Source organism: Drosophila hydei, unplaced genomic scaffold, assembly GCF_003285905.1.
Source record: "Drosophila hydei strain 15085-1641.00,03,60 unplaced genomic scaffold, DhydRS2 tig00000060-arrow-pilon, whole genome shotgun sequence".
NCBI classification, from domain to species: Eukaryota; Metazoa; Arthropoda; class Insecta; order Diptera; family Drosophilidae; genus Drosophila; species Drosophila hydei.
The window spans coordinates 3881123-3896671 of record NW_022045656.1 but is presented as its reverse complement, the minus strand read 5'-3'; the positions used below and the strand labels follow the sequence as shown (position 1 = coordinate 3896671).

General features: G+C 34.1%; 1 protein-coding gene across 1 annotated transcript in view; it reads left to right on the top strand.

Annotated features, from left to right (window-relative positions):
- Nucleotides 1–13180: 13180 nt before the first annotated feature.
- Nucleotides 13181–15549, top strand: part of LOC111592580 (protein kinase C, brain isozyme) — a 30841-nt gene continuing 28472 nt past the window's right edge. The window contains exon 1 of the mRNA XM_023304929.2: nucleotides 13181–13199. The gene's annotated coding sequence lies outside the window, so the exon portion shown is untranslated. The remainder of the gene's footprint in view (nucleotides 13200–15549) is intronic.

The window sequence follows — 15549 nt, the reverse complement described above, 5'->3', positions numbered from 1 at the left end:
TATGCGCATAACAACAACAAAAACAACAAAAACAACAACAACAAAAACAACACAACAACAATCATTTAGTATTCCAAATAAAAATTTTACAAATATTTCCACATTCCATTTTTTGTTCCTTTTTGGGTAGGCTTAGCCTTTTTCACTTGTGACATTTACCTTTTGCTTGCAAATATTTCAAGTATTATGTTAACTTTGCATATAAATTGGCAATTCCCTTGGTCAAAAAGCTGAGTGCGTCGAAAGTTGAGAGAGAGAAGGGAGAGACACAGCAATGCAATTTGTTTAGCATTTCAGGAGCTTTCCATCTGCAATCCAATCTGTCAACTGACAAATCCTTTACTGACTTTTGCCATATGCATTCAAAATGGCTTAGAACCAAATGATAGATGAGAGTGTTTGGACTGCGAGACTTAGTAGAATAGAAATTCTTTGAAATGATGCAAATTATTTAAGCAAAACTATCAGAATTTTGGAGTATTAGCTTAATGCCTTGTGACAGCACTGCTTTGATAGTAAGACATATATATTTATACCCTGATCCCATTAAAAATGGGAAATCAGGGTATAATGGTTTTGTGCAAATGTATGTAACAGGCAGAAGGAGGCGTGGCAGACCCCATAAAGTATATATATTCTTGATCAGGACGACAAGCCGAGTCGATTGAGCCCTGTCCGTCTGTCTGTCCGTCCGTCTGTCCGTCTGTCCGTCTGTCCGTATGTGTGAACGCGTGGATCTCAGCATCTATAAGAGCTAGAGACTTGAAATTTTTTTTGTAGGTCCGTGTATAGCACGCGAATTTTGTTTTGAGTTCTTTGTTTTTGAAATTAAAAAACATGGCTCAACCTCTTCAGTTAAGTCTCAGATTAGAACTGATCTTTATTCGATTTTTCTTCTTAATCCTAGTCTATTCTGGCGACATAGCCGTTTCTTTATAATTTCAGTTTCAACATGTTGCTAGACTATTCTGGCGTCAGCTTAGTGGATATGTATTTCTTTGTAATTTTAATTTCATAATGTTGCTGGTTTTTTCATCATCCTAAACATGCAACATTTAGGTATGGACTTTGTCTTTTAGTGATGAGAAATCTCTTAAAACTATGCTTATATCGATTACCTTAAATGCATATATAACTTCTCCCTCATTTAAATAAGAATTCTCCTGAATTCTGTATTGTTATTAACTTTCTTATTAGCGGTAATATATAAGGTAGGTATTACTTATAATTATTGTTTTGAATTATGAATATTGACTTGTTTACATTCATAGATTAATTGTTATAGGTTTTATTTATTTTTTTTTTTCAGTTAGGTATTTGATGAGTTATCATTCTTGTCTTCTGTATATTTGTAAACACGTTTTATATTTGCTGGGTTAATATTCTTAAGTTTAGCTTTTTTAAACTTTGGTACTTCTTTGTGTCTTACTGCTTTATAGTTTTTAATAAACCCCTCTTCTCTTTTTTCTTCATAATTTTCTCTGTTTTGGTTGTTTTTATCAAGCATCTTGATTTTAGTGGTTACTATATTATTCCTAATGATTTTAAAATCCATTTTATTATTATGCGCTTCAAAAGGTGTGCATTTAATAGTAGAGTGGTACCTGTCGTTATAATTTCTTACTGCCCTTTGCATAATTTGTTTTACTGATATGTTTTCTGTTTTAGTATTATATATTATCCTAAATTTTTCTGCCAATGAGTTATGCAGTCTTTCTACATCTGCATTGCCTGTATGGCTGTTCGGTTTTGTTAAATGTAATTCAATATTTTCTCGGCTTAATAGTTCTTTAATTCTTATTGAATTAAATTCATTGTCAGCTACAATCTTATTTGGTTTGCCTATTTTAGTAAAATGATTTTCGATCTGCTCTACAATGGTTATATGGTTCCTATCGTTTAGTGGGTAAACGGCTGCGAATTTTGAAAATTTATCTATAATAGTTAAAAAATATGTGTTTTTTATTACGTATGTGTCTATATGTATTATTTGGTTTTTATCCGAGGGAGTTTCTGTTTTAACAAATTTGTTTTTAACTGGGTTTCTGTCATATTTGACTTCTTTGCAAAAGTCGCATTGGTTGATCACTCTCTGTATTAATTCTAATAACTTAGGGTAAAATATTTTATTTTTTATTTTGTTATACGTCTCTTGAATACCTGAATGCATACTCTCTTGTACATGGTAAATAGATATTTGTTTTACAGCGTCCGTTTCAGTTTCTATATCTTGAGCTCTATGTGTGCATTTAGTGAATTCTATTTGTTTGTTGTTAGAGTATAATTGAACTAATTTTTCTTGTACTATATTATATTCCTGATCCGGTAGATCTGAATATATGCCTACTTTTCCTTTGTTTAAGTATTTCGTAAAAATTTCTTCCATTGTTGGGAAGTCGTGTTTTGCTATGAAAATTATTCTTTTTCCATGAATCGATTTACACTCTCCTGTTTTGGAATTTGCTATTATTATTTGTGTTTTATATTTATTTACTATTTCTTCCCTTATTAGAAAATGATCCTGTAAATTTTCTTCTGCTGAATGTATAGTTGCTGCTATCGAATATTTATCTTCTGTGTCTTCAATATTTGTTATAATGTTTATGTCTGATATATTGTCATTGTTATCTTGCTGTGGGTCAAAATCATTACCTTTTATTCTGCTTAAGAAATCGGCTACTCTGTTTTCTCTTCCTCTTAAGTAATCTATGTCAAACTGATATTCTCCTAGTTTTAGTAACCATCTTTGATGCCTTGGCGAAATATCTTTCCCTTTATGTTTTGAATATAAGAATTTTATCGCTTGGTGATCTGTTAATAATTTGAATTTTCTTCCGTAGAGATATGGTCTAAAATAGTTTACACTCCATAGTATTGCTAAAAATTCTTTATCTGTCGCTGAATAATTTTTCTCATGATTGTTCAATGTCCTTGACGCAAAACAAATTGGATGCCCTTCTTGAGAAAGAACCGATCCTATGGCATAATTTGAAGCGTCAGTTGTAAGCGTGAATGCTTTTTCAAAGTTAGGAAATCTTAATATAGGGTGTGAACAAATAAGCTGCTTTAACTTTTCAAATGCTTCGATGAAAGTTGGATCTTTTGTATTTATTTTAGAATTTTTCTTTAAATATTTTGTTATGGGTTGTGCTACTTTTGCGTAATCTTTAATAAATTTTCTGTAGAAACCTGTTATGCCTAAAAAACTTTTTATCTCCTTTTCTGTTTTTGGTAAAGGTAACTTTTCTATTATGGCTATTTTGTTTGGATTTGGTTTAATGCCTTCTTTGGTTAAGATATGACCTAAAAATTCTGTCTCCTTCTTCATGAAGTTACACTTATCGATTTGAATCTTCAAATTCTTATCCTCTAATACTTTAAATATTTCGTTGATGGCTTCAACATGCTCTTGCAACGATGTGCTAAAAATAAGTATGTCGTCCAAATACACGACACATTTTTTGTTAATAAACTCTCTTAAGATTTCATTCATTAGTCTTTGGAAAGTGGCAGGGGCATTTTTCAACCCAAATGGCATTCTAATAAATTCATATAAGCCATGCGGCGTAACGAAGGCAGTTTTTTTTCTGTCTTCCTCTTTTACTAAAATTTGATGGTAGCCTTTTGCTAGATCTATTGTTGTGAAGTACTGGGCTCTTCCGAGTTTATCAAGAATTGAATTTATATTGGGAATCGGAAATTTATCGTCGATGGTTATTTCATTAAGTTTTCTATAATCTATTACAATGCGGAATTTTTTTTGTTTTGAATTGTCTAACTTTTTTGGTATTACTAAAAGTGGACTCGAATATCTTGAATTGCTTTTTCTAATAATTCCCTGTTCTTCCATTTCTTTTATCTGTTTTCTGACTTCTTCCTCATGCTGTGGTGGGTATCTATATAGCTTTGAATTAAGTTGTTCATCTGTAGTTGTCCGTATTTCATGTTCTATTTCGGTTGTACTAGTTAGTTTATCTCCTTCTTTGAAAAAAAGTTTACTATATCGTTTTATAATTTTCTTAACTTCAATTACTTCTTGTGTATTTAAATGATCTAATGCCAAGCTATCATATTTATCTATAGTACTTTCTAATGCACAGATTTCTTCATATTGATATGGCTTATTTATTATACGGTTTTCTTTGTGATTTAATGTTAAACTGTTTCTTTCAATATTAATAACTGCACTTAAAAATTGTAGAAGGTCTATACCTATAATAAAGTTATATTTTCTTCCCTTTAGTGGGGCTAACTTCCAGCGGACTCTAGCGTTGTTTGGTAAATTAAATTCTCTAGGTGCTGTTGTATGAATTTCATACTCTATTATGTCCTTACTATTAATTGTGCTATATGATATGGGTTTATTCAGCTTAATCTTTGTGTGCCCATTAATTTGGTTGTTAACTAGACTTAAACTTGCTCCTGTATCTATTAATGCTATATATCTATGTTTATCGATGTTTAGTTCTAATAATGGTAGGCATTCCGAGGCTGCTTCATAAAAAAAACTGTATTATTAACCTCTGCCTGGTCGTAGTCATTTCTTGTTTCTGGGTAACTGTTTGTATCTTGCTTTGTTTCTAGGTTTTCTATTTCCATGGGTTCTGAATTCCTTGGCCTATACTGTTTTGACTGTTGTGAATTTGTTTGCTGATGATTTTGGTTAGGGTGACTCTGTCCTGAATTGTGTTGAGTATAATCTTGTCTGTACTGACCTGAGTTGTTTTGTTGGTATTTTTGTTGATTTTTGTTGTGACCACTTTGTGGTTGATAATAAGATCGCTTGTTATTGTTATAATTTTGTTGATAATATTGTTGCTTCTTGTCATAATTTTGTTGTTGGATATTTTCGTTTTTATACCCTGATCCCATTAAAAATGGGAAATCAGGGTATAATGGTTTTGTGCAAATGTATGTAACAGGCAGAAGGAGGCGTGGCAGACCCCATAAAGTATATATATTCTTGATCAGGACGACAAGCCGAGTCGATTGAGCCCTGTCCGTCTGTCTGTCTGTCCGTCTGTCCGTCTGTCCGTCTGTCCGTATGTGTGAACGCGTGGATCTCAGCATCTATAAGAGCTAGAGACTTGAAAATTTTTTTTGTAGGTCCGTGTATAGCACGCGCAGGTCAAGTTTGTTTCAAATATTCGATAACTATTCGCATTTAATTGTTATCGAATAAAAACATTATTGAAATGCAGTAAATAAATTATATCTCGAACGTCTTAAGAGCTAGAGCTTCCAAATTTTGTATTTAGTCTTATGTATATTTTATGCAATTTTGATTTTTGTTGGATTTTGGATACCGGCTCCAAATTCCCCCAAATTCTTAGAATTTAAGTTTAGTTGGAACTAGGGCCATTATGTGAAGGCGTTTGCATCTCAACCAAGCCAATAGGATATGTAGATCATATGCTGAAAATTTCATTAAAATCTATTAAGTAAAACAGAAGTTATTAAACAAAACGTTTGGCCAATTTGCAAAAGCACATGTCAGCAGCGCCACGCGCACGCATTTTTCCTATGCGTGTGCACACATACATTCAAATGCGTGCATTCTTTTCTATTCCAAGAATTGAAATTGCGATTGAATTGTGCTGAATTATTAGCTGCTACTTATGTTCAAATTTGCAACATCTCGCAAAAGTAGGGAAGTGGCTGCGTTGATAGAGACGCCGCTCGTATGACGCTTGGGCCGGGTTCGAGACCAGTGGAGATGAAATGTTTTTTATTGTTCTGTTTGTGCACGTTGCGCAAATAATCCGGGTTCGAATCCTGGTCTCGCAATGTCGATTTTTATTTGTTTTCTTTTTTTTTTGAATACTCGATACAAACTACGGAAAATTTAAAAAAAACTCAGAGGACTGGGATCAGGGTATCTCCTAGTCGGGCACCCCGACTAGAGCTTTCTTACTTGTTGTAGTTATGATTTTTCTTGCTAGACTCAGCCTCAGCGTTATACCTATTGGGTTTACTTTTCTTATATTGAAATCTAATACAACTATTTTCGTATCTACGTAACATCATTTTTTTTAGAATCTCATTTAAATTTCTTTCTTCGTATATTTTATCAAGTAAAGTGCCTTGAGTCATTTCTTTAGCTGCATTTACTAGTAAACTTTCTACGTTACTTAAATCTATGAAATTATCGTTTTGATGGTAAACTTTTAATTCGTCTGTTTTATACTTAATATTTTGTAGTTCTGCTACCAGTTCGCTTACTGTGTCTACTTTTAACTCATAAATTTTACGGTAAATTTGATGGGGTTCCGTGTCCGGTCGATACCTTAGCTTTAGGGTTGACTTGATTAGGTCCCAGTTGTCTGGTTCCGGTATATTGATAACTACATCCTTCGCCTGTCCTTGAATTGTCTTGTTGAAGATTGTCCTAGTGGCCTCTCGTCTTAGTTCAGTGTCCTCCACTCCTTGGAGAAGGTACTCCACGCTGCTGAAGAACGAGTTAATCGATATATCACCTGTTCCCGTGAACGTTGCCAAATAATTGATGTTTTGAAACAACCGTTCCTTCTGAGCCGTATTGGTGTTTCCCTGGAGCGTGACGTAAGCTTGATGTAGCTCCTCTAGTTGCCGCTCCTTGTTGATCAACTGCTCATATAATTGCTGCGATGACATTTGTGGGTTAGCTTGTGCCATCCTGCTTTTGTCGTAATATACTGCTCTCTTTTGTTTTCTGGTTGCCAGCGTTGAGATGTACTTTTTTTTTTTTTTTAAAAGTTGTCAACTTATTTGTAGTTTGACCTCTTTTTTCGATTTATAAAACTTGTCAACTTATTTTTAGTTTGACTTTTTATTTTATAATGATCAATTTATAAATTTGTCGACTTATTTTTAGTTCGAATTTATCACAGAATCCTTTTTTTTTTTTTTTTTTTTTTTTTTTTTTTTTTAAAAAAAGGATCCTACCGGCTGCGCCAATTTTGTTTTGAGTTCTTTGTTTTTGAAATTAAAAAACATGGCTCAACCTCTTCAGTTAAGTCTCAGATTAGAACTGATCTTTATTCGATTTTTCTTCTTAATCCTAGTCTATTCTGGCGACATAGCCGTTTCTTTATAATTTCAGTTTCAACATGTTGCTAGACTATTCTGGCGTCAGCTTAGTGGATATGTATTTCTTTGTAATTTTAATTTCATAATGTTGCTGGTTTTTTCATCATCCTAAACATGCAACATTTAGGTATGGACTTTGTCTTTTAGTGATGAGAAATCTCTTAAAACTATGCTTATATCGATTACCTTAAATGCATATATAACTCGCGCAGGTCAAGTTTGTTTCAAATATTCGATAACTATTCGCATTTAATTGTTATCGAATAAAAACATTATTGAAATGCAGTAAATAAATTATATCTCGAACGTCTTAAGAGCTAGAGCCTCCAAATTTTGTATTTAGTCTTATATATATTTTATGCAATTTTGATTTTTGTTGGATTTTGGATACCGGCTCCAAATTCCCCCAAATTCTTAGAATTTAAGTTTAGTTGGAAATAGGGCCATTATGTGAAGGCGTTTGCATCTCAACCAAGCCAATAGGATATGTAAATCATATGCTGAAAATTTCATTAAAATCCATTAAGTAAAACAGAAGTTATTAAACAAAACGTTTGGCCAATTTCCAAAAGCACATGTCAGCAGCGCCACGCGCACGCATTTTTCCTATGCGTGTGCACACATACATTCAAATGCGTGTATTCTTTTCTATTCCAAGAATTGAAATTGCGATTGAATTGTGCTGAATTATTAGCTGCTACTTATGTTCAAATTTGCAACAGCCCGTGCAAGAAGGACAGTGGCTGCGTTGGTAGAGGCCCCGCTCGTATGCAGCTTGGTCCGGGTTCGAGACCGGAGGAGATGAAATGTTTTTTACTGTTTTATTTTTTTTTTTTTAGTTATGAAGTGGCGGTGTTGGTAGAGTTTGTGCACGTTGCGCAAATAATCCGGGTTCGAATCCTGGTCTCGCAATGTCGATTTTTATTTGTTTTCTCTTTTTTTTTAATACTCGATACAAACTACGGAAAATATTACAAAACTCAAAGGACTGGGATCAGGGTATCTCCTAGTCGGGCACCCCGACTAGAGCTTTCTTACTTGTTTTATTTTAAATTGAATTTAATGAATGAATTGACTTAAAGATTAAGAATAAACTGGGAAATTCGTATGGCCCATGAATACTTCCAATTTTTTTTTTGTTTAAGAGATTCACGTTAAATGAAGAATTTCTATATATTTTCAGCTTTTTAACATTTTACAGCATAGCAAAGCTCTTTAAAGTGACTAATACACTGAGTACCAGTATAAACCATTACAGTCCTGATAAGGACCATTATGCTTTGTGCCTACAACATGCACTTCATTTGAATAGACTTTTGTGTAGCTTACTTTCATATTCATTCGTTTCAGTAACACACAAATCGTAGACAGCTAACAGCTGTTGCCGCTGTGACTCCTGCGCCAGCTCATTTCAGTGAGCCGCCATCAACAGAGGCCAGCAGCTGTCACATAAGTCAAAAGTGTCGCTCACAAAGCAGCTGCCCACAGTTCAATTGTTGTTGCCAGCCTCGCTTCCAATAGCCAACTGGCTATTGTTCTACGCAGCAACTCTTGATCTTGCTCATCGCCTGCCCAATGCCCCGTGTCCAGTATACAGTATCCCTAGTAACCGCTGGTCCATCTCCCTTCCATTCATCAGCTTCTGTCACATGCAGTGGGCAGTCATCTGTGGTTGCTCTTACTCATTCTGTCCGGCTCATCCTTCTCTGGGCGGCCACGCAGACACTGTTTGCCGCCATTGTTTGCGCACTGTTTGCCCTCAAAGTGGGCGTCCGTCGAGTGGGCACATGTGCTGCCCTATGCTCGCTGTCCAACCACTGTCATTTGGTTGATTTATGCGTTGCACAACACTGTGTCTATCGATTGCGATTATGTTAGCGATAACGATGGCCATTTGATTGCTACGCTTTAAAAATTTCTACAATTCGCAGTTAATTTCAGACACGCTCACATTTTCCGGCACATTGCCTCGGGGCAGTGCCTAATTACAAAGCACAAAATTCAAATGAGGAGCGACCCTCTGCGCAACAGTTGGGCGACCGCACCCCTTCCACTGCTCGCTATAATGCTTGAGAAAACGCTTAATTTAATAAGAAATACGTTGCTGAGCCCAGAAATTTCGCCAAAGTTGCGCAAAACTTTTGCTGACAAGTTGGCAGCTGCGGGGCTGCTATATAGTAGCGTATACTTTATATATACGTTTATATATAATTGTATATATGTATATATACATACTAGGCAGTTTTCATTAGAAACTTTTTAAAGACAAGCCGCGCTGCGGACTGAGTTTGGCGCGTGCTGCTGTCAGCTGAACATATTCCTTGAAAAATGCCAAGAGTCTCAACTTGAAATTGTCTTTTTTTATTTATTAATTTTTAATGTGCAGCATTTTGTGAAGTTGCGAAAGTTTTGATGCCTTTTGAAAGGTAACAAAACGAACAAAGTCTAAGATATATATTTCTTAATCTTTAAAACCAAACACAAACGACAGTTTTATGACTTGTTCGGAGCTGTCCACTTGCTGATGCGCTTTCTTACCGCGCGCCCAAAAGTATGCAATCATTTTTATCAGCTTACATAGTATGCTCTACAAGGCAACAACCGCTGCCAATGAAATGCCTATCAATAGCGCATTTATTTACCAATTGCTGGAAATTTTCATAAGAAATGCGAAAATTTTCTTTGTATTTCCAAGAAAATGGCACAACAATAAAACTCACTTTAATTTATGCGCATAAATAAATAAATAATAAACGAGGCACTGATACAAAAGGCAAGGGCGCAGCAAATCAAGCGGCAATCGCCACGCCCCCAGACGCCACCCGACCCATGGCCACAGACCAGAAATATTGTTTTGCGTGAGGAAAAAAATAGAAGAAACAATTTCAATTCAGGGTGCAAAAAACTGAAATGACTAGAAAGAGAACTTGGCAAATGCTAGACCACAGAATACCCTGGACAGAATATAGAGTAATGTATCTAAATCAGCTCGTCTATTATAGATTAGCTTTAACTAGTCAAAGAAAACATCAACCGTTACATAAGATGTTACATAAGATTCTGTGGTATCTGTAGCGCCTTACGTGCCCATTGTCTACTGTTGTAGGGTATTCAATATGTTATCGAACACCAGCAGCCACAGTCACAGCCACAAGCAAAACTAAGGCAAACCAGCATTTCAAATAGGCAATTTCGACGACGTCACCAATTCCAGATATGCTAAATAGAGACCTCGACTGCGCCGCTGACTGTGACGCAGATAGCGAAACGACGACTGTTGCTGCGACGTTAGACGAACGCTTTGTGCTAGATGATTTTTATGATTTGATAATAAGCTTTATAGCAGCAGGTTTTCAATAATAAAAACATAATTTGGGCTAGAGAGTTATGTATCTTAGCTGCTGGGAAAATCCTCAAATTAAAACAAGCTTTGGATATGGGATAATCAGAATATGCTGATTTTGTGTATACATATATTAACAGCATCATTTAATGATACACATGTGTTGCCAAGTCAAACTAGCTTATTGCTATATCTACATATCGACCTATACTTATATATACACATATGTCCAACGAAACATATATTTATCTAAGCATATAAAATATTCACTTAAGATTCAATTAGGTTTTAAGATTAGACACCCATGCCATATGCTAAACATGAAAGTATATTGATCTCTTTAACATTTAATTGGATATCCCTGACCCTGTTAAATACCCTCTTTGAGGTAGAAGTGAGGTAGAACAGTTTTATAATTTTATAATGACTCTAATATGAAATATATTTATATCGTCGTGAATGCTTAATATTATAAAGAGCAGATCAGTTTTAATTCCGTTTAAAACAAAAACTTTTAGATCAAGCTTTTTTCTTATTACTTACACTCTCAAATGAATAAGAAAAAGTATCCGTTGTACTATTTTTTATTCTGGCTTAATCTATTACTGACAAAGGCAAATTTCATGCAGCTCTTTAATTTTGTATGCAAAGGTATAAATTAGTAATTCAATGTATGTTCTTATTATATTTCTCTTTTTTCTCAGCGCCTACCAATTTTGGTTTGTTGTAGTATATATCTCCAAGAGAATATAGCTTACTTAACAGATCTTATCTTCTGTGTTATATGTAATACATTTACATATATCAGCGTAGCATCTGCTTGAGCAAGTGTAATTAATGTTCAGTTTTCTCTAGTTTTGATCTTACCACATAAATTCACATAAATCAATCAGATTAGATATTCATTCGTCGATGCTTCTGAACAGTTTCTTATCTTACTTATATACACGTTGGTTGCCTTCATTCCATTGTATTTGAATAAGTTCAATATTCAGGCACTATTTCAGCTGCCTTGAGCAATTCTTTTTCATGGCCAGCCTCCGCTCCATTCCATTGTATTCAAATGCCTCAATTCGGCTGAGCTTTCAATTCAATTCAACAGATGTATAATAATTTTCACTCAATTATTTATAGAACGTTTGATTTATTCACTTGCTGATAACTCCGCGCAACATAAAGTAAAGAAAACACAAACAACAAAAACAACAACAACAATAAAAAATAACGCATATGACGCGTTGACTCTATAAAAGCAAAAGAAAACAAAAACAGAAAAAAGGCAACTTTACGATTGGCAATCAGCTTTATAAAAAACGCGCCTTAAATGCGCACAAGAAGTCGAAGGAGGGGGAGAAATAGGAAGAGGAAGAGCGAATCGGTAAACATAAGAGATAAAAAATAATATAGACCCAAAACGATTTCAATTTATTGGGCTAAGCCTTGGCAATCGGACGATGACGCCTAAAGCAAACAAAAAATTGGGATAGGTTTGATTTGGCACCAAAATATGCGTGTGTGCACAGCATATCAACAATTTGTACTCAATATGACAAAAAAACAACAGCAACAACAACAACAATGATTGGCTAAAAGCCAGCCACGAGGCGTTGGCTTTATTTATGCATCAGTAGCTTTAGGTGCATCTCTCGCTGTATCTGTAAGCATCTGTAGCAGCATCTGTTCCCAGACTGCAGCAGATGCTGGCCAAAAGTGGCTGCCAAAAGTGCAATTGTTGAATGAGAGAGAGAAACAGAGAGAGAGAGAGAGAGAGAGAGAGAGAGAGAGAGAGAGAGAGAGAGAGAGAGAGAGAGAGAGAGAGTGAGAGTGAGAGAGCGAGTTACAGAGAGATGTTGGAGAGAGAGAGAACGCTGGCTAGTCTGCACTCATTTCCATAGCAGTAGACGCCAACGCATCGCTGCAAAAACCGCTGCTAATTGAATGAAATAAAAGTCAATGCAAGAACAACAAATGCATCACTGCTCAGAAGAATCTACAACGAATGTCAAATACTCTAACCATATTATATATAATCTTTTTTGTAAATAACTCTAAATAAACTTAAAAGCTAATCTGGATTACTTTCATTTATAAACAAATACACCAAATTTAATAATAAGCTATTAGAGAGAAAAAGAGAAAGAGAACTAGAAAAAGATAGTTAGCTAAAAGCAGTAAGTTAGAGAAGTAAAGATATATCAAAAGATACCAATGAAAAACTAACTATTAAATTTACACAGAAATAAAGAGAAAGTTAGAGGCAGAGTATTTGAAAGTGATTTAAACTAAAAATAAGGAAATAAAGCCAAATAAATGTTTTCGTCTATTTATTTAAAAAAAAAAATAAAAAAAACTAGTTATGTATGTATAAAGAGATAGATATATAACTATATTAATAGATAGAGTAAGAAGTACATATTGCTTATGGATAGTAGAAGTATATTGCAAATCGTTTGACCTTGCTAAACTACCTCACTTCGGTATACCCTATATCGAATGCCTCCGCGCAATTGAGCATTGCCGGTTTTGCTGTCGGCTTGCACAATGGTCCAATCGTCGCTCGTCGCGAGCGTCGAACCGGTGTGGCCCGTCATAACAAATCGACAAGCAGCGACGCGACGGCGACGGTGACGGCGACGACGACGCCGTGACGCCAGCTGCGCTGCCAGCTGCCAGCTGCTGGCTGCTGGCTGCGGGCTGCTGTGAAGATCAGCGACTGACCAGGCGCTCGCTTTTTGTGTGGCAGACAGACTTGAACTGTATGTGTATCTGAACGATACGAAGAGCCAGCGTACGTACGAAATCGAGTGTGATTCGATGGGCGGCAAAGAACTCGAGTGAATGAGGGGAGGGAGCAGCAGCTGGTGAGAATAGGCGGTGCGGCGCGGTACGGTGCAGTCGAACGCTACTCAGTGACTCGTTAAGTGCTTTTTATAACGGCAGGCGGCATCGATTTCCACGATTTCCACCTCCATTTGCGATCGATGATTGATTCGATTTCGAGGGCAAATTGCTGGAACATTTGTTGCATGCGGCGAATCTCTTATTTAATCAAATGTGGCACACTGTGTGCTTTCCAGTGCGTGTGTGTGTTTGTGTATGTGTGTGCAATTTGCTTTGCTTCAATTGACAAAGCGGCAAAAACTAACAAAAGAATTCAATTAAGTAGCGACGCGATGCTCTTTTTTTGGCGTAAATTCAATTAATAAGCGCAACATGCAAACAAAATATGCGTATAAAAATATAAAAGCAAAGAGATTGAAAAAAAAAACTAATAAAATGAATTTGAATAAAATGCGCAAAATACAAAACAAACAGAATAAAAATTAATAAATAATGTGTGACAAATATAGAAACGAAGTCAGCAAAAAAACTAATAAAAATATTCGAAAAAACTGAAAAAAACCGAAATAAAGTAATTTAAAGTAGCCAAGAGCAAAAAAAAAAGAAATAAATAATAATTTAAATTTAAATATAATATGAATGATATAACTAAAACATACAAAATATGTATACAGTGAAGAGAAAAAATATAATATAATATATATATATACATAACATAATAAATAGTTATTATAAAAAGTATAAAAATGGGAGCAAATATTTAAGAAAAAATTTAATTGAAATACAAATAAAAGATTGCAAGAAACATCAGACAAATGCCCAAAATTATAAATAAAATAAATATAACAATAAATAATGCAGTTAAAAAGAAAAATATTAAGTAAATTTTCCAAAATTGTGAAAGTTTAATAAAAAAGCAATAAAGAAAATATGAAAATCAGAAAAATATAAGCATAAAATTTGAAAATACAAAAAAAAACGAATAAAATAAAAATAAAATCTATAAAGAAGAGATCAATTAAATCTATTCAAAAATAAATAAAATTAAGCAAATATGATAGATAAATGTAAATGAAGAAAGTTGATAAATGTAAAAATACATAAATAACAAATTAATTAAGTATAAATGGCGCAGTAATAACAAAATAATGAGCTATATAAATAATAATGAGTTATTAGCTTATTTTTATCAAATAAATTCGAACTTCAATATTTGTTAAGTACTAATCAATAAAATAATCGAATAAAATACAAAAATGGAAATAAATAAAAATACATTTTATGAATTTGATGTGCTTACAATTTAAGTCAAGCAGACGGCTGCTTCTTGTTGTTGTAGTTTTTATTTATTTTACATTTTTTGCACTGGTCTGATTACCTCAATTGTAGCCATTTGCCCTCTGTGTGCGTGCCACGCCCACAATTTGCTTAGTTGCCCCCACATAATATCATTTGTGCGTGTAAAATTTTCATTAATTGCTTTTTTGCGGCTGTCTTGTTAACATTTGTTGTTGTTGCTGCGGCTGTTGTTGTTTTTTCTATTTATTATTGTTGCATTTACAAGCTAAATTATTTTTATTGCCGCTCGTAATTAGCAAATTGTTTTCATCCAGCTGCACAGATGACGTCACAAGCGCAAACAAAATATCTTTTAATTGTTTAGATACATATATGTACACAAATATATATATATACATATATATCTTTTATTTTTTGCGAATTCAGCGTTGCTAAACAACTGAAAAGCCGAGGGCAATTTGAAAACGTGATATAAAATGTATAATTATATATATATATATATATATATGTATATATATTTATATATATATAATAGTGTTTATAAAAATTAAAATTATACAAAATATGGGAAAGGAAAGTGATTAATTTTTTTAATATAAAACCAAAAGACTTTTAAGCTAATCACTAATAAGTAACAAATGAGATAAGAGCTATAAATAATTTATATACAAAATATATGATTATTGTAACCAAATGAATTAGCTTAAAAAATATATATTATTCTCTTTTTTATTATTTTTACTAAGACATGATTTATGATTTGAACACTAAACTGAAGATTTGACTGAAACTTGTTGAACTGCCCTCTCATTGAACAGAGCTGAGGGCCAGCCTTAAGAAGACGTGTGAAAGAAAGTATGAAGAGGTGAGGCAAAAGCCTGCAGGCAGTGTTAGCTGAAAAGCAGCTGCAGAGACGACCCAAATGAAATATATTATACATATTTAGTATTTTTTTTTTGTAAATTTCTAGAGTACTTAAGTTTTAACAGTTGCGAAAG